Source organism: Micrasema longulum, unplaced genomic scaffold (genome assembly GCF_059751315.1).
Source record: "Micrasema longulum isolate JH-2025_06_02 unplaced genomic scaffold, ASM5975131v1 h1tg000173l, whole genome shotgun sequence".
NCBI classification, from domain to species: domain Eukaryota; kingdom Metazoa; phylum Arthropoda; class Insecta; order Trichoptera; family Brachycentridae; genus Micrasema; species Micrasema longulum.
In genome coordinates, this window is record NW_028277378.1 from 185,426 (window position 1) to 211,835 (window position 26,410).

At 32.2% G+C, this 26,410-nt stretch overlaps 1 protein-coding gene across 2 annotated transcripts in view; it reads left to right on the forward strand.

The window, feature by feature from the left end:
• Positions 1 to 26,410, forward strand: part of beta4GalNAcTA (beta1,4-N-acetylgalactosaminyltransferase A) — a 95,200-nt gene that overhangs the window by 37,544 nt on the left and 31,246 nt on the right. The window contains exon 2 of one of the 2 annotated variants that reach the window (XM_088242873.1): positions 668 to 701. The exons of the other annotated variant lie outside the window; for it this stretch is intronic. The gene's annotated coding sequence lies outside the window, so the exon portion shown is untranslated. The remainder of the gene's footprint in view (positions 1 to 667; positions 702 to 26,410) is intronic. 2 annotated transcript variants of the gene reach the window in all.

Here is a 26,410-nt window from a genome sequence, read left to right on the forward strand (position 1 = left end):
TTGTTTAATTTTTTATTTATTTTATTATTTTGTTTTGCATTTTTTGTTTCTTTTTTATGTTAAACTTGCCAAGCACAAGAGCTAGACTCTTTTTTGGCAAGTCCAACCGTAAGTGTTCCATTTTTTTACTGAATGTATTGTTTATTTATGCTAATAAAGGTTTTTATTTTTAAAAAAAAATAAAAAATGTTTTAATGGTAAATCTGCCAATACTGAAATATTTCACCGCTATATTGAAATTCTTAAAGATAAAATATTAATATTGTCTGTACGACGATTCCACGTAGGTTTCTACCATAACGTCAATATGTACCAGACTCTACCTTCATATCTCCTCTCAGTGTATTGGATTCCTCTCCTATAAATTCTGAATAGATTTTTCCTTACTGCCATTGCTTTTAATATATTTCCATTCAAGTTATCTGTTTTAAATATTCGAAATAGTCTACCAATTTATTTACATCATATTTCGTTACACTCAAATATAGGAGATGAAATAAAAATATAAAAGTACCCATATTGATACATACGGGTATATGATTGGGGGGGATTTGATTCCAATAACAAAGCCGATATTAGACTACGCATGAGGTGTTATAAATTTTAGAAATTTATTTATATTGTAATATCATTGAAATTTATCTTACAAAACTTGTTTTTTATGTAGGTACCCCAGTGGCGAGCGGTGAATTTTTAAGTAGGTAAGCTACACAATTTAATGTTCATAAATACATGTATCTACTTAGAAAAAAATCATACAATGGTGTTGAACTCAAAAACGGCTATTTTTAATATTTTTAGTATTTATCAAATCTTAAAAAAATAATTTCCTCAGATCTGCGACACTAGCTATGAGACCACAACTCGGTTAATTATTACATTAAGATTGCTCCGTTATTATTACATTTACATATAGATTTTCGAAGTAGGGAATCCTCAAATTCGAATTATAATCAGAGTTAGTAGATAATAACAACAACTGGGTTTCGTAATGTAAACATAGCATACTTTTTTGTATGGAGCAGTAAGCTACTGTAATCGGCTAGTTGTTGTGATCACCGAAAACGCGTCAGAAATGCTTCGAGATTTAAATTAGATTATTTTGGGGAAAACGTAAATGAAATGGTTTTAAATAAAATAATTATAATGTATTTATTTTTTATTTTATATTTCGTAAATGGTACATGTTTTTCAAATCTGTACAAATCTACTTTTATACATTTGTTTTTTTTGATAAACGTGTTTAATGCAAATAGTTATTACTGATATTGAAATAGTTTGATAAATGGTAGGTAAGCTGTGCTGAATCGATTATATAGACGATTCGCCGCTGAGGTACCTATGTTTTGGTTTTAAAAAATTCCAGGACTTATGTGTATATTATGCTTATTTTGTTTCTATGTATTCATTTCTTTTTCTGTATTCTGTGTAACTATAGTCTTTAGTCGGTATTTGTGTATACTCAGTTGATTGTAAATTCTGTGTATATCATTTTATTGAACAAAAAACAGAGGCGTTGAGAAATCCGAGGGTAGGGGACGACGTTTTTGGCCTTAGTCCAAACTTCCTCCCCCTCATTAATCTGCGTTAAGTTTGTATTCCCGGGAATAATTTAGTTACCTTGTGGAGGTCATCACCATCAAGCCGTAAAGTTGACAGGGACGAACACCGTTCTGGCCCGCAACCAGACGCAACGTCAGCTCGGACAAGTAATTAAACGTCGTGCAGCGAAAGAATATGCATATTTCATCTTGGCATTTCGTGTCGCCCGTCCACCAGCTCCGCGCCAGTGTTCGCTGTTGTAAATTCCTTCTGTACTAAATTGTAAGGATGTAACTCGTGTGTATCTACTTAATTGATAACTTTAATCCATCTTTCTAATTTAACCTCCAATCAATTCACGCGCACACATCCATATAACCTTTCCTCTTCTGACAAAATCCCCTAAGACTCAACAGCTGCGCGTGGATGGTGGGCTTTTAGATCCCCTCAATAACCTTTCATTATATTTTTTAAAGGGCCAATATAAGACTGAAAACTCACTTGTAAATATAATTAATCTACTAAAAATCTCTGTTTTTTCGAAAAAAACCAAAATAATAACATTTTCCATTTGAAACTGATATTTATCTAAATTAGTTGATCAATAGATTTTTAATTTATTAAATTACACTGGTCAACATGATGTTTGTCTAACGAGTACCAATCGGTTAACTAAATGTTTTTTTTATCCTGTATTCAAACAGGTATTCGGAATTTCACACAGAATCACAGACAGAATTTCGCCTAAGCCATGGACAATACTCCTGGTTTCATGTACCTCAATTGGAAGTTTCCTAAAATTTGTGATCCAAAAATTAAAGAAGGGATATTTGTGGGTCCACAAATACGATCACTTATGCACGATGAAATATTTGAGGAACTATTGAATCCGCTGGAGAATGCATATTGGCAAGCATTAAAAAATTACACTCACGGTTTCTAGGTAAGTCAGAATGTTCGAATATCGTGCAATGGAGAAAGTATCAAAATGTTTGAAATTTTAAATGCCTGTATCTTGAAAACCTTGTGTGATGGGGAAAAACCGATATAATACTTGAATTTATGAAAAAAATTCTATCAGAATCACATAATTTTCTTTCTGAGACAAAAAAAAGGTTTTTTTGTTGCCCAGTGTAATTTATCTAATATAAATTAATTCATAAATTTAAAATCTTTAACAGATGGAGAACATTCTTGAGAAGGGAATATGGAAGTCTAGGCATTCACTAGACTTATGGTCTGTTATTGGCTGGTTTAAGTGATCACTTTACTTATACTTTGTGTAACATTTAGCGCTACATATATTTCTAAACATCCATATTTTTTTTTTAATTATCTGTTTTTTTAGCTGATATTCTGCCGAATTATTTCGCCTGCTATGAAACGCCCGAAGATACTTATCTTATTTAATTTTTATATTTTTTCCTTAGGCCAGTTACTGTTGGGGAACGGGTTCGTGGCGTATGAAAGAAATGCGGCAACTTGTTTTCACGCTGCCCGGTTGAGTTTAAATAAAAATTAGCTGGTTGATATTCACGAATATTGCTTTCTTGAAAATCGAAGCGCCAATTTTTATCGAAACTTAAAATGGGCACCGTCAAAACACATTACCGCATTCCTTCCATACCCCACGAACTCGTTCCCAGACCATAATAATAATAATAATGTTTGGATAATTTATAAAGCGCCATTTTTGTGAAAATCACCTCAAGGGCGCTATAGTTGGTATTACTTATTAACAATATTTTTTGTGAAAATCTAAAGAAATTTTATTTATTTACAGACAAGTTTATTGTACATTATTTGAGACAATAACTCCCAACTTTATGGAAAAGTCCTGTGTTGAGATGGGACGAACAATTATATGACACAGACACATGAGTATTTCACCATAAATATAGGATTAGAAACATAAAAAATAATTCTAAAAAATAAAAATAAAACATATACTATTTGCAAACCCGGCAAAATCCATCTTACTTTATTTTTTCTAGCAAATCACAAAAAACTAATACATTACTTAACTTCAACTTTTTTTTAAGCTTCAATTTTTTATTATAATCAGTAAATATTTTATACGTAAGCAGTGATGACATAAGCATGATTATGTCAAGAAACAGTAGTGAAATAATACATTTTAACAATGTTTGATTATGTCCAAATGCTTGCAGACTGGCTGGATTTCCTCCCTAGGGAGTTGTTCGTATTTAAATTTATTTCAACAGAGAGGGAAAAAGTTTTCGAGAAGGTAATATGGAAGTCTAGGCGTACTACCTGGTAAAAGAAGAAGTATAAAAATTGGAAAATTGTTTCCAGGCGTTGCCTAGTAGGTGATTTGGTTCAGCCGGATGAATCTCACCCACGTGATAAAGGTTTCAGCTCTTTTACTTCACAAAAGTCAACAGATGGAAGAGTTGAGGAAATGTGGATGTTCAAACATGGGCAGAATGGTGAATGTTACACAGTGTGTAAAGTGGCCACTTAAACCAGCCAATGACAGGTCATAAGCCCTGTAAATGCCTAGACTTCCATATTTCCTTCTCGAAAACTTTTTCCCTCTCTGTTGAAATAAATTTAAATAATAAATTTTATTTTACACATTAAACTTTGCAATACTCAAGTAGAGGTTGCCATGTTTGCAACACACCCGATAATTTTAAAGTCAAGTTCTTACAAATAAAGCCGTATTTTAACAACTTATTGTTAAAAATTGTATTTTTATTAAGTTTCAATTTTGGTTTTTGCCGGGTTTGCGAGTAGTACTCTCATATATGGCAAATTAATATGGTAAACAGTAAACTCAAATGTACTTGATTTATCCGTTTCGGGGGTAAATTAGTATAACATAATATTGATATATTTCAAAACTTTGTTTTAAAAACCGCCAACTTCCTTTGTTTTTATCACAGCCTACATAGCCACCAGCCACCAATTGTATTTACTGACAAAACAATAAAAGTAACAGAATAACGTTGCAAAACAATGCCTATTACGTTATGTTGGGAGAGTTTCCCGAATTTTCTACGCTGTTGAACATTCCGAGAAACGGAAACGAGTTTCCTAAGGATTGAAAAGAATAAAGCTATCGGGTCATCCAGAAAAACTTGAACCATTTCGCTCAAAGGTTTTTTTCTGGAAATACAATCGTAAAAAGTCTTTGAAAATTTTCTGCGTTTCAAACGACCGACCGTACCATCTTGATGTACGAGTTTTTTCTCTCCTCCTTTGAATTAGGTATATCATCTGCACTTAATAATCCTGCCCCCACGGGAAGATAAGATTCATTAACTTACTTTGTGCATTTTTTTAAACCAAGTCAGCGTTTGTACATTTTTGTTGTTTTTATTAATTATATTAATTTTTTGAATGTTTCCATTGTGATAGTCGTCTGTCATGTTTAAAAATACACATTAAATAGTAAAAAAATACTCCATTGAATTTTATTGTATTTATCTATGTAGATATAAACATTTATTAATTCTTTCATTTGATCGTCTTAACGTGTATTAAATAAGCAATATAAATATCCGTCCCGATTTATCTCCACTCGAATACTTATTCGATATTTTTACCTGAGAGCAGTCATCGAGTCGAGAAAACTCGTCCAGGGTTTCGATTATATTTCACACAAATATTTATAATGTACTGAAACATTTAAAACTTTCCTTCCCCTAGTAATTAACTATTATACAAACATTTTAATCCCCTTTAAACTGTTTTGCGTGTCAGTCCACCACAGCTTAGGTTCCTAAATCCCTTCAGCTTTCACTATATTTTTTTAAAAATTATTTTATTTATTTATTTATAAATCATATAACACAAAGTATTTTACAAGTATAATACGTTGAATTACATTCCCAGGAGTTATAACAACTCAATTCGGGACATAAATAATATTAACATTTAAAAAATAACACATATTAAGAACAACAAAGAAACAAAGCAAGTTTAGCATCTTTATAACTAAATATAGCACAACAATATATACGCCGAAAACCTTTTCTTACACAAGCAGAATAAATATATGAAAAAACGCTTTGAAGAATAAAAAAAAAGTAGTGAATCTACTAAGGGAGATAAGGTCATTAACATCACATGCCATGCAGATGATGCAGCCATAGTGATGATGAGAACATATTCATCTCAGTAAGTAAACATCTGGATGCCTAAGAAATGTCGTATAGTACAATGAACAAAATTATGTACAAAAGAAGTAACAAACCGGTAACAATCATTGAAAAATAGTTTTTCTAACATCAATAAAATTTGCCATAAGTTTTCAAGCAAAGGCTCGCGGAAAATGGATAGAAAAGGGTCAAGAAAGGTGTGTTGTTACGTAGCCCGATCATAATTCCCAAGGGCATCATCAATCACACAAGATGAACAAAATGGTCAGGGTTTCCCGACATTGATGTTAATATCAGATATACTCAGGAAATTTAAAATCTTTGAAGAGTAGTTTAACTTTACTATGCGGGGTACCGTAAGGTTCCGGATGTCTACAGTTGGCTTTTTGAAAAACAAAGTGCCAAATTATGAAATGTACCTGTCGTTTTGTTTTCTTTGATGTCACGAAATTGTTCATTTCTTGTTGCTTTCTAATACGAAACTCCATTATAACAGTAAAATTTGCAATTTGGAGCAAAACTTCATGTGTGATACTTCCATTATTAATTTATTATACAGTTGGTGTTCTGTATTCTATTAATTTGCCGAGCGTGATTATTTTGCCGGTCATTAAAAACTCAGATTATGTGAATGTGCAAATTTAAGCATTATTCATTCACAGGTATTTTCAATGCAATAAAATAGGAAAATACGAAAAATCAAAACTTAAACCTTAAGCCAGCGTCCGTCCAGTTCTTTAAAAAAATTGCAGTTTTAGATACACGGTAATTGTATATTTATAATGTATGTTAAATGAAATTATTCTGCTAAATCCTAAAAGGAGCACTCCCACACTACCGGGAGTCAAATTAAGGAATTTGTCATGGGGTATACCACAAACTCTGAATTCAGGCAGAAATTTCAGTTGTTTGAACCCAAAATATTCAACGTATTGCCTGAACATTTTATTATACTCTAAAAGTTAAGTGATGTTTCGGAAAAAACTTAAAACCCACTTGTTCTCTAAATCATTTGAATAAATCCGTAGCATGTGCAACAAAATATTTTTTTTATTTTTTATTATTTATTAATAAAACATATAAGACATGAATATCATGATATTATATTCCCAGGAGTTGTACGAGAAAACTCATTTGGGACGGTACATAAAAAAAATAGTACATTTCTTGTAACAATACATAGTATACATTTAAACAATAAAAATTTAAACAAATTTTAACAATCTATGAACTTAATATTAAAAAAGGAAAGAAAACATTTAAACAATCTGTGAACTTAATATTAAAGAAGAAAATAAAAACATTCAATCAATCTGTGAACTTAATATTAAAAAAGAAAAGAAAAACATTTAAACATTCTGTGAAATTAATATTAAAAAAGAAAATAAAAACATTTAAACATTCTGTGAACTTAATATTAAAAAAAGAAAAGAAAAACATTTAAACCTAAAACACAATATATAGACTATTCACAGAAACTGAGCTAAAAACTATCACTTTCAAAAAGATTCAAGAAATAGGTCTTCATTTCTGGTCTTTGAGATTTAATCAAGTTACAAATTTAAAAGCTTCAATAAAAAAATTTAAAAAACTTTAGAATCACTATGTAAAGCGCCGTTGAGGTATTATATTATGAAAATGGCGCTGTATAAGTTATCCATAATAATAATAATAACATTGTAAAACCATGATGACCCGGATTCAATAGAATTTGGAAACAATTGTTACCGGGTTTGGGTAGAGTCACTAAAAATAATTACTAAAACATATTCATAAATAATAATATGGATAGTTAAAATTGTATATAAATTTACTAGTAGGTATGTATATTTATATATATATTTAGTCATGTTATGTTATTATTTTTCACTGCATAAAAATGTCTCCCTTAAAACAGATTGTACTTGAATAGGCAAACATGAAAAGAACATTATTACCAAAAAATGTAGCATGATATGTTTGTTAATAATCCATTATTATTGTATATTATTTTTCCAATGATTTTTTTGCACCACAACAAAACAGTGTTATAAATTTTAAGTTAAATACAACGAAAATACATTCTCGTCATTCAAACACAAATACTGAGCTATTTACAAAAAGGAAGTTTGACAGCTGAAGTTACGATGTCGCATTTGATTGCCAATGTCGAGTGCTTTGGGGCACTCGAGATAAAGTCGATTGGTTTTCAATCGACTGCATTCGTATGGATGGTTCAAGAATGCTGTCACTCGTCGAATTACGGAAGTCGCATACGATTCTAAAGACGAATGAGTCCAGCATGGGTCCCTGGTCGGAAATGATTTTATACGGGGAACGTGCGAAATATAATATATAGTGCACTGGAGCAGCAAGAAGACAAAGAAGAAGATGTTTCAAGAAAATGCAATGTCCTCGCCTCGTATTTGACCTTTCAGTGGCAATAATCCTAAAAGTTGTCCATTAGGACCCGTAGTAAAATTGAACGACCAAGAAGTGAAACATGGGCTGTGTGAGCCGCATTCGAGTGGCTAAAGAGGTTCTCGTACATCGTGAGTTTTTAAATTTAAAATATAACACCCGGCACGTTAACATCGTACAATTTATGTCAATTATTATCTCGTTTTAATAATTTAAACATTGACTTCACATAATTCAAACAAATCAGAACCCACATCGAGTTAGAATAATGATTGTATAATTACTAGGCCAGTATTAAAGTTGTGAATTGAAAGTATCTATCACAATGCGCATAATCGAATGTGGGCTATCGGGCGGGTATGCCTACCTATAAAAATATTTTATTACGCAACACGTCATGTGTGTGTCAAAAGTAAAGCAAATGGCGGTGCTGAGAGCGCAAACTGCGGCATTGCCACTGCCATCGGGCGAGTGGTGGAAATATCGCGGACTCGAACGAACCGTAGAACTCTACGTTTCTATTGATTCGATTTAAGTTATTAATTGGCAATTCTTGATAGAATTCCTTTGTAATTATATGAAGGTGAAAGCGCTAATTGGTCAAATAAATAAGTGGAAGCGTACCGAGTATTTTTAATTTGTAACTCATTAAGTTATTATATATTATAATTCTTATCGGTATTGTTTTTGTGAATAAGGGTCAGTGCTATTAGATAAGCATCTGACTTCATCATCATCATCATTACCCTATCCGCACCCAGTGGTGCATAGGACACTGCATTGGTAAACCAAATGCAGCGTATTTCGATCATCTGTTTATATTTTTTTATAAGCAAACCTTTATTTAACATGAAAACGTGAATAAATAAAAATCTATAACAATTCAGATTAAAACTTGCCAAAAAAGAGTCAGACTCTTGTTTTTGACATGTGTACAAAATAGAAACAAAAATGCGTAACAAATAAAAATTAATAATAATAAACAATTAAAAATAAAAAAGTTTTTCGAAAAAACTAAATTAATTAATATACACTTATATACATATCGTCTGACTAACTTGCAAAACTCCAATCTCAAAAAAAATATATACAGGAAGGTGAAAAAACAATATAATTTGTTGAAATAATTTATTTTTGGAGATTGGAGTTTTGCAAGTTAGTCAGACGATATACTCGTATATTATATATATATATATATGTATAAATTTAGTTTTCGGAAACAAAATATTGTGATTTAAAAAAAACGTTTACAATGAGGAATGTTCTTTTGAAGTTTCGTGGTCTGGCCCTTAAACACGTGTATAAACAAAAAAGTGCGAATTCATTAAAAAAACATTCGTGCAAAAGGGGAAGGGTTAAATGTAATTGTTCATCATTGTTCCTTCGCGTTGCTAGGAAATAAAACATATAAGATTTTTTTTAGTATTGTTTTTCGTGTTTTGATTTCTCGGAATCCGAAGATCAAAGGTTCGAAGTTTAATTGCGTAAAGTGTTATCCACGGTCCTATCCGAGTTAATTCGGATGACAGACGTTTTCATCATATGACCGAAGTACATGATGGAAAACTCCGCGGCGCCCGATATTCGCCAACCGCTATAAAAGTATTTATTTTTGCCACTAATGCATTCTCTTCGAATATTTTTTGCACTCACATACACAATACATTTTTACCTATGAATAACTTAGGGTAAAGTGTGCAATTTACCAGCACTACTCAGTTTTTCGGCACTCTTTAATTTGAAAAAAAATGTTGTTTGACATCTGATAGTTTTGTGGAGTTATTTAACTCATCGATATACTTTTTATGATAATTGTAATGCGTGTAATCTACCGCCACAGTGCAGCATAATCGTACTATGGAGATTTTTATTGCCTACCGCAGAGCCGATTTAGAATTCGATGGTGTTAGTTTTGTTTTTCGTAAGGAACGAGACAAAGTTTTATGTCGTGATCTTAATCAGAGTTTAAAATTATATCAACTTTTTTTTATTTTACTTTGCAACTAAGGATAAAGCTCTGCATAGTTGGAAAATTTACCTGAATATCAAAAAAAATGATGTATGAAAAATATTAACCTCCGTCGATCCAACGAAGATTAGATTCAGGTATCTACCTTAAGAATCGTTCCATATCATCATAAAGCCTGGCATAAAATTACATAAAAAACTTCCTTTATTAATATTTGACTATGAGATCTAAGAAGCAAATGTACAACAAGTAGGTTTATTGAATTTATGTAACTAGTTTTTGATTATTATATTATTTATATCAAAACAACTGGTTTTGATTCAAACCAGTTTGAAGCCCTGTGTCAACCTATTTTTTTTTTGCATCACTGCTTCCGATAAAAGTGGTTTGTCCTTAATAAGTATTTAAAAAGTTTCCTAATGTGACATTATGGTAATTTTAATTAGTGACTGATTATGAGTGAGTATTTTAAAAATACTTGTACTTGATAAAAACTCGATTAAACATACCTAGGTGCGTAAATTTTTACTGTCCCTGTCGTTTTTGGATGGTCGTGTGTAAGTTGGATTCGTTCCTACGACGAACGAATACGACGAACAACAAAATGACACTGAATGTACATACTGTCGACTGCGACACGGTACAAACTACTAGTACATAAACACGTTATTTTTGCTCCACATCTGGGTTAATAATAATAATATTTTTGGGCATTAAGAAAAAAATCACATTTACGTATCAAAAATAATATTAATACAATGCGTAATCATAATAAAAAATGTTTATATGTAATCCTTAATATTCTCTGTATATTTCCAATATTTTTTTTTGTTGCATCTATCTATGTAGGTAAACCCGTACCAAGATAGATGCAAGGTGTATCATTATGGTGTGGTAACGGTAGGGTATCGCACCCGCTGGCAGCACAGCAAGAAGCGACAGCAAGGCGATCCACAGTCACTCGCTTAAACATTTTTATATTCACCCGAAAGACAGCGGTCTACCCCGCTAACACAGCTCACTGTACCTCCCACAAGTACATAATCATATACACATATCTGCATCAAAAAATTATACAAAAATAAAACACTATGTTTAAGGGCATTGTGCCTTGTCCAAGAGCCACACCGCCACAGCTCTTGAAAACCTCTGTAGTGGTTTTATAACTCTAATTGATGAAGGAAGTTGGTTATAAAGTTTATTCCACTACAGTAGTGGTAGCGCTTGGCCGATGTGGTCCTTAGTTTGGGGACACTGAGGGATTTGTTTGTGATAGTTCTAGTGGGGTGTAAATGGTCTATATATTTCTGCGAGTGTACGTTTTAGTGTATAAATCCAAGAATACATTTATTGAGCAGTTGGTTAATAGTTAAGACAGGAAATTCTGAAAACAGTAAACTTGATGGATAACGATGGGTTTTTTAAAAAAATATTATTCTAATTATGGCTTTTTGTGATTTTCTGGTGAGTTCTAGGTTCAATTTTGCCGCAGCGCCCCAACCGATTATGCCATAAGAGAATGTGGACCGTCGAGCGTAATAGGTGTTTTTATTACAAATATTTCTCATTAACAGGAAGAAACAAAATAATTTTCTTGTTTTTATCGTAATGTTGTTGATGTGCTCCTTCCAGTTAAGTTTATTATCAATTGATATACCAAGGTATGTAATACTTTTTACATTTTCTATTACTTGGCTCGAGCACGGTTCATCCTTGCTGTGGTTATCATGAATAAAAAGGTCTTTTTGATGGGCATTAAATGTATAAGTACCTGGGCTATAAGTAAGATATTAAGTTTTTGATACATTTAGGCTAAGTGGGTTCCTGTCAAGACAGTATTTTACTTTTTGAGGGTTATCTATCATTGGCATTTTTAAATGTAGCTTCCCACGTTTGACCTTTAAAAGTTATGACCGTGTCGTCCACAAAACAAATCACATTCGCACTATCTAATTCCATAATTCAAAGATCATTTATATAAATAAGGAACAGAATAGGACCCAGTGTACTTCCTTGCGGTATGCCATAATAAAGACAATTATATTTGCTCTCTTGGTTATCTATTCTAACTGATTGCCTTCGATTTTCTAGATAGTTTTTAAGCCAATTAAGACTGACTCCTCTTATTCGTATGCGATATGATTTTTTGAGAAGGATTTCAATGGAGATCGAGTCAAAGGGTTTTGCTAAATCAAGAAAGACCGATAAGCATTTGTCTCCAATATCCATCGTTTTTGTAAAAACTTCAATTAACTTTGCGATGGCGTCCTGTGCACCTTCATTTTTTCTAAAGGCAATTGATTTTGGATATTATATTGTGGATGTTAACACTGAGGCTGGTTCCTGCAGCGGAAGCCGAAACGAATCCAACCTACACTGGATTACCCAAAAAATACGATACATATCGATTAATCTTACGATCTTTTTCCTGCCATAATACAGAACTGGATAATATTGTTTTTTGCAAGGTTTTTTATTTGAATATTTGAAGAAATGTCAATGACGCATTATATAATAACTAATAAAATCATAAAATTACTATGTCATGCATAAATTAAATTGATTTAAATATTTTTTTCCTTGTGACACTCTACTAAAATGAACAAGATCCTCCAAATAAACAAACAAAATGCGTGACATTCGCGTGATCGAATAGGGGCCAGTTTTTCAATCCAAGTTTTTTATATCTCTTGCTCTGCTTTTAAAAAAAAACTTTTACATTTAATGTTTTACAATAAATAATATGTAAAAGAATCGGGACTTTTAAATTACTTATTGATTTAAGTTAGTAGGTACTCGTACAATGCGTAATGTTATAGACTATTTAATATACCATACCAAAACAGGTTTTATAAATCCTTGTGGGTGAGTTAATAATGAAGTTATATTATTGTGATGTCGGCTTCGTGGTGTAGTAGTCAGCGTGCTTACCTACCATGTAAGAGATCTCTGGTTGGTTTCCCGACATGGTTGACATGAAATGTTTATTCAAAAGATGTTTTCACATTTGAATATTATTTCAAAGTCCCTGGACTGGCACATGAAGCGTAAGACTGACCATCTTGCCTTCATGAAATAAAAATTGACAAGATGCGCTCCGATCGGTGTACCGATGCAGTGCCCTATATACTATCAGGTGCAAAAATGTAATAATGATGATTATTATTGTGATTGGTTAGTGTCCGGGTGGATAAAATATACTATTCTCTATGTAGAATTGTATCAGACTCCTAAACTATAAAACTCTATGGCTACTCTTACTTAAAAATCCTTTAAAAGAAAATCGACTGCACAAAAGCCTACCTCGTAGTGTAGCGTTTGACGCGTTCGCCTATCATGATTGAGGCCACTGCGAGGGGTGACTTTTTATAGAAAAGCTACTGTTGCTAAGTGTTCGTTAAGGCTGTAGTCTGGTAAAACGAACGCAAAATTAAGAAATCATATGATTTTGCCATTTTAAAACGAATGTTTATTTTTAATCGCGCAGTAATAATAGTAAAAAAAAACATAAATTAGATAAAAACAATAATTTTTCAAGATATTTCCGTTAAAAAATATACTGAAAAGTTTTATGTAACTAAAATATAATTAATTTTTGACCGGCAGATTACGCCATTTCAAATTTGGCCTAAACTTAGGTATCTGGGATCTCAATAAAGACTTAGTATTGATCAAAAATTTGTTATGTAAAAAAGAGAATACAATTCTATAAAAAAAAGGTTTCTAAATAATAAAATTTGGCTTCGGCTACTTTTATGTCCAATTTACTATCTTCAAATTATTGCAACAAATTTTAGTTCAATATTTTGAGATCCTAGATACCTAAGTTTAGTCTAAATTTAAAATGGCGTAATCTGCCGGTCTAAAAGTAATTCTATTTTAGTTACATAAAACTTTTAAGTATATTTTTTTAACAGAAATACCTTTAACAAATATTGTTTTTATCTAATTTATGTTTTTTTATTATTGCGCCATTTAAAAAAAACATTCGTTTTAAAACGGCAAAATCGTATGATTTCTTAATTTTGCGTTCGTTTCACCTGACTACAACCTTAATCTACATAAGAAATATAAAATGGCAAGTCTAATACAGTTTCATCCCTCTGCTTCTGCCGAGGACAAAATACATTTACCGATAAAACCTATCAATATATTCATCACTCTTATGACACGACTTTGCTTGTCAGATGCTGCATACGTGACTGTCGTTAAATACAGTATGTAGCATAAAATGCAAAAGTATAGTGAGTTTCTCACAAATATTTTTCTTTCCCTCTCTGATTAATTATCAAAATATAAAAATAATATGAAAATATTTTTTAAATTTTTATGCCGGTATACTTTTTCTTGATACGTCAAAAATGCCGCGTTCTACATTAAATCAGGTGAATAAAAAACTAGTGGTCATGTGTTATCCGTATTCTGTAAAGGGAAAATAGTGTTTTTTTTTTTAAAGTCTTTAAATAATATTTAAATGTTCAAGATATAAAATAAAGTGACTTTTTCGTACGGAGAAATAAGTTGCGGGCTGGACACGCTTTATCGACACTTGTATTTATTTTTCAAGTGAAATACAATCGCTGGCGATGATATTTTTCTTTTTCCATAAATACTATTAGTATAATATATTATTGATTTATTTACGGGCTTATTCAGTCAGTTACGTGGGAGTTAAGTGATCAATTTTTCTTTTTCCATAAATACTATTAGTATAATATATTATTGATTTATTTACGGGCTTATTCAGTCAGTTACGTGGGAGTTAAGTGATCATTCTTGCGCTTCAGGTGCCAATCGAAAACATGTAAAACTCCTGGAAAAGGGAATAGAGTGCATATAAGTATAGATATAAATAGTGTAGTCGTTAGCGGGTTCGCCTACCATGCTTAAAGTCTGAGGTTCGATTCCTGGCAGATTTTTCTCTGAAATTTTAACCAAAAATTAGATTGCATCTTATGGTCCCCAAAATACGATATATCGGACTCACACTCAAATTTATTTTTAAAATAAATATTTGATTTCTTATTATTTTCCCAAATCTTTACATTTTTTAGATCATTTCCTAAAAGTCATAAATAAATTATCTGCGCTGGAAAATTTGAAATCGAGTTGTGGTATAGTGTTATTTTAATCTCGGACCATTGATTTGTGAGTCAACAATATTACCACCGAATCATTAATAATTTAATGTATTATTTCCTAATATAGTAATTTTCATTTTATTTTTATTATTGATAAAACATATAATACAAAATTACATAATATACTCCCAGGAGTTATTAGAAACTCATTGTAATAATTTATTGTAATAACTTTTATAACAAGCATAGAATTCAATTGAGCTAGCCAATTTGAAAAAATATCTAATACAAACTTTTTTCTTCTTTATTTGTGCATGCTGTGTTCACATAAATTGATGAACAATATCTAAAAGAACAATTTGTGATTATCATAACAATGTCATATGTATTGTTTATTGTTTGTGAACCAAAATTAATAAAATAAATATTTTTTTATTTTTTTTACCTTGTGCGGCTTTTTTTGTTAGTTTATGTATGTAACACGAAATATAATTGTATGTAAATAGTATTGACTTATCCATACACACTCTTAACGTATTACATATGTGTATATTTTCAGTTATAATCGTTATTCTTAAAAACAGCAATATTTGATTTTAACAAAAAATATTATGTAAATATAATAAAATGTTTTGTACGTTAGTGTGGAGGATGCTTTATGATATATTGGGCGGGGCAAAAACAAAACTGGCCGACATTTAGCACGCACTAGGCTCATGGCGCGCACGTGGGCAGCGCTCTAGTCTTGATGAATATTGAGTAGTAATACTACTACCACTGCTTTTTACTTATTATTGAAAACTATGACAGAAAATCCAAGTGGCTCACTAAGCCTCCAATCCATGCCGGCGATTCATTGAATATAATTTAATAGTGCGTTTTTCTTAAAAGTGTAAAGATTTGAGAAAATAATAAAAAATATTTTTTATTTTAAATTTAGGTATACCGTACTTTGTGGACAATAAGACACAGCGGACCATACGACGCACCCCAATTTTTGGTTGAAATTTCATAGTAGAAAAGTGCGTTTTATGGTCCGAAACATTCTACGGTATATCTTAGATATTATTTATTCTTACATGTCGTTAAAAGTGTAATTGTAAAACTCGTTCACAATGCATTTAAATTTTTCTTTGAAAATGCATTTCAATGTGTGCAACCTACTTCCATTATCAATAATTTATTATGACAGTTAGTAGTCTCACTATAAAGTAGATAATGGAGGTGGGTTGCGCACGGATTGATCAGTGGATCAAGCTAAATCGGTTAAATTGTGTTTTTTGTAGTGGTTCTCCAAGGATAAATATGTACCTCGGGTTTAATTTTTTCTTGCCAACATTTTTCAGAAGGTAGATGTCAATTAAAAAATATACGTACTTGACATTTTTTATATGCAAACATAATATGTGTATATTGTGTATGTATAGTTTCATACACCTCAAACAATTTATTATAAAACCACAAAATAACAGTAAAATTATTCTCCTGATGTAATGTTGTGATTTACGACATTGGCCCTTATTGGCCCAAGCCACAGAAATATTTAAAGTTTAAAAAAATATATATATGTATTTAGGGCACGTTTCAAAATAATGTAAAATATTTCCCTCGAAACGGGACCCAGTCAGGGAACATTATTTTTAATTTGTAAAAAGATAAATACAAAACCTATGAATGAATAAATGAATAATGTCAATGTATATGTTAATATTTTAAATTAGTATTGGGCTTTCTAGCCTGTTTCTTAAACGACCTAGAAGTGTTCTTTTTAATATTTTATTTTTACAAATTTTCTTCGTTCTAAATATTTTTTTTAATATGCCAATGTCTTCTTGCCCATACTGATCATCGTGGTTTCGGATGTGACAGGGTTTAAAGAACACCCTGTATATCCAAAAAAAATAAAAAATGTATTGAATAAATACAGTTTAAATTCGTTTACAAAATAAAAATTAATCTCTTGATATAAATAATGTTTTTTTTTTTTTTTTAATAAATACTATCTAACCAGTTCGTCGGTACTAAATTAAATACTCACACATTTTTGAAAAAAGCATCCAATTTCATTTGCTTTGATTGTTGCTTCCTTTCTTGCAGAATCATAGCATAAACTACAAATATTTGAATATTCTTTTAATTTTAATAATAATCTAGTAAAAAATATGATCATACCTTTTTATTTTTCTTAAAAACAAAACGAAAACTAACTCGGAAACAATTTCACACACACAATAGGGTGCCCGCGTACACGGTAATAGAATAAAACAACGTGTAAATGTGTGTCTGCTATTAGAATCGCGGCGCCTACTATCGTCTGGTGTCGGCCGAACCGGGGAATCTCACGCCGGCACTAACCGGCGTAATTGTAAATCGGCGTAAATCGAACCGGTGCAAAACGACGTTTACCATTACTATTTTTTAATCTGTATTTTCTAGCGAATTTATTTCAATTAGGAAAAATCCATTACTTACAATGTAAACATTTATATAAAACAAGCTATTTTGTTTCATAAATAATATTACTTTGATTACGTTTGTGATAACAGCAGTACAATTGCAATAAGCTAGTAACAATAGATTGTCCTCCTCGTGGAGCAGTGGTCAGAGCGTTTGCCTACCATGCAAGAGGTCTCGGGTTCGATTTCCGACATGGTTGACTTGAAGTATTGATTTACAAGGGTGTTTTTGCTCTAGAATATTTCATAATCCCTGCCCTAGTACCTGAAGTCTAAGACTGATCATCTTACCTTCATCTAACAAAAATGATCAAGATACACTGCGATTGGTGTCAATGCAGTGCCCTATGCACCATTAGGTGCGGAAAGGGAATTATGATGATGATGAGTAACAATAGATACAATGTGTTTTAAAAAAGAATAATAGAGAGATAGGAGAGAGGAGAGAGGAATCAGCAACCAGTGAATGATAAAATAGGGATTTTTTGTGTTGCTTAATTTTTCGTATTTTTTATATTAATTGTGGACGCCAATACGGCGCGATGCGACGCCGACGCGACGCCCGAAAGGTTGTAAGTTCCAAAGTCCTCGCCTTGTAATAACTCGAGCATCCGATTGCACAAGTAGGTCAATTATTGCCTGCATGCCCCACAATATTCACACATCTTTTATTATGTTCTCTTGCAATTTCCAGATAACATTTTACCTAGTTGCCATTTTATTTTCAGTTTTTCTAGACTTTGCTTTTGTTTGCAACCATAAATCTGTGTAAGATGCTTTTAATTTATTAATTGTGTATATGAGGGTACTTTTTGCAAACCCGGCAAAATCCATCATTCTTTATTTTGAGCAAATCACAAAAAAATGATACAATACTTAACTTCAACTTTTTTTTAAACTTCAATTATTTATTATAATCAGTAAATATTTTATACGTAAGCAGTGATGACATAAGCATGATTATGTCAAGAAACAGTAGTGAAATAGTAAATTTAATTTTATTCATTCCAACTTTACAATACTTAAGTAGAGGTTGCCATGTTTGCAACAAACCCGAAATTTCAAAAGTGAAGTTCTTACAAATAAAGCCATATTTTTAACTGACAATGTTATAATTATTGTAAAAAATTGTATTCTGAATGAGTTTTAATTAATATCTCATTTTTTTTAGATTTTGGATTTTGCCGGGTTTGCAAGTAGTACCCATATATAGATACAAATCAATTATTGGAATCAAATCCCTATTTGCTCAATTCTATGGGTAATAAAAATGGTGTATTTCTGATCTTTTTAAAACTTAAATAGTTTTTCAAGCATCGATTAAATTTCGTTGATCGGAAGTTTTCCAGTACCTATTAAGTTTTGTATTGAGTTCAAGACTAAAAGAGCACTGTTTAAAAACATAAATTGTCGGTGAATTTCGAATTGTTGACAATTACTGAAAAAGCCTATAATATACACAAAGACCAAGGCCTCTAAAAAAATGACGCAAGAGTCTTATGGTTTTATTACAAATCTTATTGAAAATATCTCAAAATAATACGTTTTGTAACAAAAAGTATATTTACGGCTATGTTTTTTATCGACGAAATTTGGAGCATGCAACCGTATGATAGAATTTCGTATTAATAATATGGTCTAGTACATACTTTCATATTGTGACTGATGTCTTAACGACGCTCTTGAAACGAAACAGCTGTTGCCCGTTTTACCCAATCACACGCTGATTGCTTTACGTGTTATGGCAAAGCGAACAAAGTTGACAAAGTGCTCGTTTTGATTTTACTAGCGGCTTTATTCTACTGACTATCGTAATATGGGAATTACGAAGCTTATGAACCAAGACATTAGAGTTCAGATCGACAAACATTGATAAATCTTTTACCGTCTCATTATAATACGGGTCCGGGCACGCTTTTTAATAGACGAAAGGAAGTCTGAATTAACGAATTGTTTATTTGAATCCTTATGAAGAATAAAGATTCCCTTATGGTCAACCCCCCGGAAGTTCCAAAGGACAGCGGAAGGTGGCTCCCATTAGTGATGGATTAGCATCGTGAATTTGTGATGAATCAACGATAGCAATGTGAACTGCTAAAATGATTTTTCAAAGCAGAAATTTCATTAATTTAGAGGGAGAATCGATTCGTTCTTTTAAAAATCTTATTCTTTCTTGCTATGTTCTGGTCGAGGTCTGGTTTCGACAAACACTACTCCAACCAACTCAAGACGTGCGCCCGGTTCCGTTCGCTCAGCATTCATCCTCTCAACAGACTCATATTTTGTCAGTTTTATTTGGTCCATCCTTCCCTTAAATACTCCCCAACATTATTTACCGAGCGAAGTATTTCCTCGCTTCATGTGGTCAAGACACTCCAGTTTGCGTTGGTTATTCTTGTTAAAGATATTTTTAATATGAACCGATGATTTTTTAACAGCAATGCTTTAAAAAGTCTTAATATTTTAATAACTAGGTCGCGAAAGATCTGAAATGATAAATTAATTTCGAGTGTTAATAAAATGATCAATAATAGCAATAATTACCATCGCCAGCTCCCACGTGAGCGTAACGCGCGCCGAGACTTGCAGGAGAGGTGACTACATTGCCACTCATCACTATACATTCCACGACGCGCGACGTACAGATCTCAGAACCGACAATAGGTGGTCGGTAACCCCTCTTCTGTAACACCGATCGAGGAGACGCGTACCGTACGGCGTACACCAGCCCACGATTACCGAGAACTGACAAAGATAATCTCAGGAGACGGGTGCCATGATCAATAATAAACAATGTCGACGGTCGGTATTATGCCAATCTATATGGCAAACGATAAGTTGAAATAGTGACCGTTCCAATTTATCCAAATTATGCTTTGTTTTTCCATTTCAGTTTTTGTTTAACGAGCGTTGTTACAGTAAATGTCAGCTATTTTTCATCTGCAATGCTCTATTTTTTCTTAGAAGAAGTCACAAGTCCTTTTTCGAACTTCTGGTAGAAACGTACTTAAGCTACAAGTTTGTACGTCATGGGAAAGTTTGCAGTCTTTTATTCAATTGAAAGCTTTATTCTGGTGTAGAGGAAAAATAATTTGAGAGAGTTTGTAACAGTAGAGTGGAAAAGAGGTTATTCAAAAGATACTTTTCAAAATGCAAACAAAATGACCCAACATAGAAATCTACGCAGTAAGAATATTATAAATTAAAATGAAAAGATTTATGCATACCTTACTTGGATTTCTTTATGATCTATGCTTTAAAAAAAAGAAACGGGGTATAAAAAATATCATTTCTACTTCTTGTCTTGCTAAGTTGTCAGTTAATTTATTTTAGAAACTTCCACATACAGTTTTTTTAGATTTTATATAACCTTTTAAGATAGTCGACCGAAAAGTTGTTCGGTAGATTGAACCATGGTGACGGTAACTATTGATTTAGTCGCAGCTACTCTTCTATGCGTCCACGCAATATGTTAATTGATACTGACGGAGGAAATGTATGAGCTTGATAAATTGAATAAATAGTCTCTTAATGGTCCAATCTCAGAGTAATAATTCGCTAGAGAAGCCCTTGAGCTCTATTGCATAGAACAAAAGCTTTCCAAATTGTTGGTTTAACAACAAACGTGTAATGGACGATTTAGGTTAGCGCTTGCAATTCTTAACACAAGTGCCTACGGCCCGTTGTATTGCTGTTATATGTAGCTAACTTTGTGGTCAGTAATCACAGAATGGTTTTTCTGCATATGGGCGACTCTACTAGGTTAATTCTCTAACGGTCCGATGCTGTTTTGCGTCAATATGTTGTATTATCGGCTTCTATATATAAATTACGCTATGTACAGATAATGTTTTGGATGTAATTTGACGAATTCGTTACTGTATCCCCCTTAGTACCTAACATTTAATCGAACTGATAAAATGTTTCGAACTCTGTGGTATTTAGATTAAGTATTTATGTGGCGTTATTTAAACACAGCTTTATTGTAGAACATTTTGAATGCGCTTTTATATTGTTACTTTTATTCGAGTACTTGTTATCCACTACCTACAAACATATGCATTTACTCTTAAAAGGCTGTGGTAAAAAAATCCTTTGCGCGCGGTGATGTAACAATGGACGGAATATTCTGAAGTTCAGACATTAAAAAAAACATATGGACATGCTGTTTAATCATTCCTTTGCCATAATTTATTAAAATAAAAATATAATTTAGCCCTGTTATAGCAAAATGAATTTAAAAACATAAATAGGCCGGTCATCTTACATGCGTGCACTCCCGCTCACCGCCAATAACCGACTGAATCTTTTTCACACAAAACCGGCCACAAAATAACAGCGTCGATGTCTTTCTTTTTATGAGTTCTATCTTCGTGCTTTTTTTAATACATATTTATTTCGGTAGAGGCGTCACATTCATTCTTCGCATAGCAAGGATAAATATTTTTTGTATTAAAATCCTGCATATTTATACAAGTTATATTATAAATCCGGTGTGAAAATGTCCATTTGAAAATTACACAAAATACGAATTCATCATTTAAAAAAAAGAGATATATCAAGTCTTGTATCGTATGTAGACTAGTGTGACATCATAGCCACACAAGACTTAAAAAGGATCTTGCAAATTTTCCTATAAAAACAGAAAGGTCACTTCACCACAAACTTAATTTACAGCACGATAAATTTACAAAAGTTTCATTTTAAAGATATAAATCAGCCAAATATTATTATTATTATTCCACAATTTGCGTGGTAATTATGTACTACAACTGGTAACTTCAAAATCAGCATTTGTAAGTTACCCACTAAAAACACTTTTTTTCATCCTCCTCCGTGAATGCTACAAAAAGTCGAGTCATGCATTAAAATCATCATAATATGATTTTAACGAATCACGACTTGCCTACTTCTAGCATTCATTAAGGAAGATACAGATATGTGTTTTACTGGGTAACTTAAAAATGCTGATTTTGATGTAACCTAGTTGTAGTAAATAACCCCACGAATTTACAATTACAACGTAATATTTGTGTGGTTCTGAAAAATCTGTAGTAAATCCTTGACCACAATCGTATACTGGATGCCTGTGTAAAAAATATGTCGATACCACGTTCATACTCGTACTTCACAGTAATTTAATACTAATTTACACTTCATTTTCTTTGCGGTCAAGCTAAATGTGCTCGGGAAATTTGCATTGCGTCATAAGTGATAATAAGGTCTACCTACCATCTATTAACCCTTTTAATCCCAGCTGTTTATCGGAGAATGTGCAAATATCCCAAAAAAAATCTAACAAATAGTTTGTATGTTTTTATATGTACCTATTAAGTTTTTTTTAAAATTAAGTTAGATTAATCAATTAATAAAGTATTGGGAAAAATATTTTATTAAATAAAAAATATAATTTAAACTTGTATGAAAGCTTTGAAGCCTATGATTGGCGCTGTAGGACTAAAAGGGTTAAAAATAGAAACCATTTTTTTTTCTACGATACGAGGATTTTATATTCCACGCTGCTACATTAGAGTAGACAAACCGTCAAAGTTGACGGAAGCACTCAATGAATATCGATTCATTTATAACTTTTCTGTGTCCAAGTATTAGTCTTTATGTTATTTTTAAACTGAAGGGCACTAAAAAGAAAACAGCCATTAAAACCACGGTAATAATAATGTTAATCGCCCGCGCATTACATACTCGTACATTTAAATTTTACGCGTTGTGCGTCAGACATCGATGATTTCAATTAATACATTTTGATTTTTAACCCTTTGCTCCCGACGGTACAAATTTGTCCTGATGAAAAATAATTCATATTAACATATAACAGCAGAGACGAAGAACATTTTAGATAAGGTAATATAGAAGTCTAGGTATGTACAGGGCTTATGACCTGTCGTTGGCTGGTTTAAATGGCCACTTTACACACTGTGTAACATTCATCATTCTGCCCATATTTGAACATCTATATTCCTTCAATTCTTTCATCTGTTGATGTTTGTGAACTTTTTTCAAAGAAACGTATTCCGGTATTTTCTCCCTAGATGCACTAGAGAGATGATTTTTTTCACACAATAGCGCGTTGCAATCTGTTTTCTTGTTGATAAATTGTCTTTTGTAGGAGCTAAGACCACCTGAATATCCCAAAAAGCGCCTAATTTTACCTGCCACCTTCGGACGCACGGTATACAAATACCTAAATAAAACCTGCCGGAACGATTTTCTGATGCTTTCTTTTTTAAAAAATAACCGAGTCTGTTCAGTTTTGGGTAGGGAAAACGGGAATACGAGACCTTGATTCTGTTAATGTCCGACGTGCGATTGTCTTTCTTGCGAAGTATTCTGGAAGGCTCCTGCGAGAGAGTGACAGAAAAACTATATTCAAATACCTATTCATCGAACCGCTCCGCGACGCATATCCTCTTAACATGGGCTATGTTCTAGGCCATAATTAGCTCATTATTCTTGTCGATATTGCATTTTAATCGCCCGCACTCTTCTCTTTTTTATGCTCAAGTCATCGAACAATTAATACAGAGACGCGCCCTATAAAATAAAATATTTTAAAAAGTAGTGACACTAAAACGTACCCATAATTACCGAGTTAGTTTATTTATACCAGGGCTGCATTCAACGAGCATGCATATACCACTAAAAATGGGAGGATACCCATTTTTGGTTTTATAAACATTTTTGTATTTTAAGGTTTACAATCGACATTCATTTTTGGTGGATCCCAATCAGATTATTTCCTTGAATTCCTTATAATTTCGACCCATTTATTTCTTTTCACTGGATTTTGGGTAGCGCAAAAATAATATTAAGTCACATTTATTGTATTTTTAAAAGGTATTCCTATCAGTGCATCTCTGTAAGTAAAAAGAGCTTCGCAATTGAGCCGCTAAGCGTAGTTTGACGTTTTCATTTTTTTTCTTTTTTAATATTAGTTATTTTAAGCTTTGTTTATTTATTTATTTTCAGCTCACGAATAGTAAAAGGTATCACAATATATATACAATTCATAAAATATAAAATGATAACACTTAACATATTTTACCAATCATAGGAGTCGTATCGGGTTGTGGTCCTGTGCCTAGTGTCTCGGACTCACAGACCAAAGGTCCGTGGTTCGAACCCCACTCTTCCCCAACTCGATTCCATTTTCCAATAGTGAGTTATTTACAACTCGTTGAAAATGGCCCTCAAAATGAAATATTTGGGTAAATCATAAGAACGCAAATATTTCTTTTTATATATAAAAAAAAAAAAAAAAATTAAAAAAAGAACACCAATAATCACAAAACAACAATTAAAAATGTTCAATAGACTAAAATTTTATTTAAAATGTTTATATATAATTAATGCTATTTATTAAAATGTAGATTAATTTTAATAAAAATTAATTTAAAATGGATGTAATTTACACAATTCAATAAAATTCAACTCATGTATGAATAATTTTTTAACAGTCTCGTAATAATAATAAGTTTTTTTTATGTACTTATAACAATTATTATAGTGATAATAGTTAAAAATGACCAATAAATAATATCATAATACCAATAAATTATATGAAATTAATGAGGGTATTGAACAATTCAAAACAAAAGCACGAAACATAATATTAGGGATATGATTTTAAAAATTTAGTCAAGGAATTTTTCATTTGTGTGGACCATCACTAAATACTCGTACATCAATAAATATCCAAATTCTGTTCCACGCCATTATCATTATACAACCTCATGATTCTAGATTCGGAGTTACAGTGCGCAATATTGCTATTGAATACTGGTAGGGGAAACGTATTGTGCATCCTTAATCACTCATGAACAAATATTTACCAATGAAAAGTTACACATTTCGTTTTACAATCTTTATCTGAGAGGTTTCAACACGCTTTCATGACACAAGCAGGCATTTTGGTTTCGATTCTAAACGTCACGCCCGGCTGGCGGTCGAAGAACGACTGAATACGCGTCGGGCATCACTAAGCGTTTGGGCATCAGTTGAGTGTCATCATTTTTGAGGGCTCAGGGCGCGTTTATGCGTAAATTAATTGATGCTATAAATTAATAAGGCCGGTTTGTTATTGTCCATGTTTCACGGTTACGACTCCACTGAATATTTATTTTTATTTCTATATTCTGTGCTTTCGACTCAATTCGGAATTAGACGCTTCAGTTGTTAGAGACTAGTATTGCCGCGATAATTTCCTGGTGAAATAAGTAGGTCTTAACTTCAAATAATCCCGTAATACACTTAAATCGATGCCTTACCTAATTTTTGGCACACGAACAGTGTACAGTCAACTGACGGTACTTATATGCGTTATTTGTGTATGTTATCTGGCCCTAAGTCGACCATTTCACTAGTTTAAATCCCAAAATCGGATTAAATCTAACTTGGAATGGAACTAACTCTTCGGCTTGGGTAGAATTGTCTCTAGTATGTCTACCTCTACCTTTGGGATTAAAAAAGGAAGTTTGAAGTTTATCTATTGTTACCTTCCCACCGTCGAACCGGGGCCATGCCAAGTGGCCGTGGTGGCTAACTATTTACTAACTACTGGCTTTATTAAGTCAATTAATTAAATCTGCCATCAAGAGCAAATTTACGTAGTGGTACCCAAATTACTAACAATGTAAACATTCATTTGATGAAGAAGTTTACAATATAAAAAATAACACCAGGTACTCTGATAATTTATAAATTCGTGTTATTTCGATGCCACTATATATTTTTTAAGCACCAACCTGCCTATAATTATGCCTGTCGGAAGAACTGCCTTACTTGGATATTGATCGTTTTCACGTCTCTTGAGGATTT